General features: G+C 45.7%; 1 non-coding gene across 1 annotated transcript; it reads right to left on the bottom strand.

Moving 5' to 3' along the window:
- On the bottom strand, positions 1 to 107 carry LOC120282001. Its single transcript, XR_005542867.1, has one exon. It is a non-coding gene; the product is annotated as a small nucleolar RNA R71 (small nucleolar RNA).
- Positions 108 to 2,292: the final 2,185 nt, after the last annotated feature.

Here is a 2,292-nt window from a genome sequence, read left to right as displayed (position 1 = left end):
AAGCTTAGGAATGAGATCTCATCCTTTATGCAGTTGGAATTGGAGTCTCTATTTGAGACATGGGAAAGGTTCAAGGAACTCCTGCGTAAGTGTCCGCAACACGGATTCCCAGAGTGGATGATTGTTCAAACCTTCTACAATGGTTTGAACCCGAGTACAAGGCAACTCTTGGATGCGGCGGCAGGAGGTGCCTTTGCTAGCAAGACCCCCGATGAGGCTCGTCAATTGATTGAGAAAATGGGGTTAAATAGCTACCAGTGGAACGCTAGAGAGAAGAAAAAGGTGGCTGGTATCCATGAAATTGATGCGGTAACTTCATTGGCGGCCCAAGTGGAGAGTTTGAGTAAGAAGCTAGATCTTATAGCTTCGAATAGAGTGGCGGTCGTGACCAATTGCACCGGTTGTGGTGGAGGACATGCTCTCTCCGATTGCCCAATTGTCATTGGTGATGTTTCTTCAGTTGGGAATGTCGACTTTGTAGGTAATGGAATGAGACCTCAACGGAATCCATACAGCAACACCTACAATTCAGGTTCGAAGAATCATCCCAACTTTTCATGGAGTAATCAAGGACCACAGAAGACCATGGGGCCATCGGGGTTCCAACAACAACAACAAGCCCCTCAAGTGGAAAGCAGAATTTCAGCCTTGGAAACCCGAATGACGTATTTGGAGAAGCACTTGACTAGATTTGTTCAATCGGCAAATACAAGGTTTGAATCAGTCGAGGCTACACTTCGCAATCACACCGCCTCCTTGTACAACCTTGAAAATCAAGTGGGGCAAATTGTGAAATCTCTTTCCGAAATGCCACATGGAAGTTTACCAAGCAACACGGAAACCAACCCTAGGGAACATGTGAAGGCGATCGCTTTGAGAAGCGATCGTGAGGTTGAAGGGCGGCTTCCGAGTGAAAAGCCGAAAGAACACGCATCCGAGGTCGTATAGGTTGAGAAGGAAGAAAACAAAGAGAAAGAGGTGGCACCCCCATATTTCAAGCCAAGAATCCCTTATCCCTCTAGATTGAGAATGACCAAGGGGATGACCAGTATAAGAAATTCCTGAGTTTGTTCAAGCAACTCCACATCAACATTCCTTTTGTTGAGGCTTTGGCTCAAATGCCTAAGTATGCAAAGTTCCTGAAAGACCTATTGACCAACAAGAGGAAATTGGAGGAGAGTGCTTCAGTGGTGCTTGATGCTTCATGCTCGGCGGTGTTACAAAAGAACATGCCGAACAAGAAGAAAGACCCGGGAAGCTTCATTATTCCGTGTAACATCGGCAACTTAGGTGAGAAAATGGCATTGGCGGATTCGGGGGCAAGTATCAACGTCATGCCATATACTTTCTTCCAAAAGCTAGGCTTGGGTGAGCCTAGGCCTACTCGGATGACTTTACAATTGGAAGACCAAACGGTACGACATCCGAGAGGCATCATTGAAGACGTACTTATCAAGGTGGACAAGTATATTTTTCCGATTGACTTTGTAGTGCTAGATGTTGATGAGGATGAAGATGTACCCTTGATACTTGGGAGATGATCGACACAAAGTGTGTACACCCGCAAGCGCACGGGGTCGTCAAGTAATAAACCACTCGCGCATGCACGAGTGGGTCGTATTCCCAAGGGGCCTGAGGAGCTACCCTACTCACTTCTTACCTGTTGTTTAGCTCACCGATTCCAAGGTAGGAGAAAAGAAGAAAAGAAAGCAAAATGAAATGCAAGATGAATTCTTAAGAAGTACGAAACAAGCAAAACACGAGAGATGCTCAAGGTTGGAAAATGGTCACGGATGTGGATTCCCAAGGGGGTTACTAGAGTGCAAAGGATACCGAGTAATTAAGCACGTGGCTAGTTGGACCGAGAAAACCTAAACCTAGGTCAACCAGATGGTCACGGCAATTGACCCCTAACCCGGTGCAAGTGTTGAGCACGGAATCTCTTCCACCCAACTTCCCACACGGTTGCAAGGAGAATATCGGTTTTCACAAGTTAGGTTGGAAACACAAGTAGTTTTCAACCCTAGGATTGGAGGGGTACAAATACCCGATGGTCACGGCGTATTTATACAATGAACCCTTCCTAGTTTGGTGGAGTCTAGCACTAAGGCAATGGTTATGCTACAAAGTGCTACCAAGAATTTGATACATCACTCAATCAAATGTACCAAAACAAGTAAGAACACCAAACAAGGATCTCAACAAGCCAAACATGCATAAACTACTCAAATAATCCAAAACATCACAAGTTCACCCCCTAGGTTCACCTACATCCGGTGACCTAGGGGTTTA

Source organism: Dioscorea cayenensis, chromosome 2 (genome assembly GCF_009730915.1).
Source record: "Dioscorea cayenensis subsp. rotundata cultivar TDr96_F1 chromosome 2, TDr96_F1_v2_PseudoChromosome.rev07_lg8_w22 25.fasta, whole genome shotgun sequence".
Classification (NCBI taxonomy): domain Eukaryota; kingdom Viridiplantae; phylum Streptophyta; class Magnoliopsida; order Dioscoreales; family Dioscoreaceae; genus Dioscorea; species Dioscorea cayenensis.
This window is presented reverse-complemented; position numbering and strand designations above follow the sequence as displayed.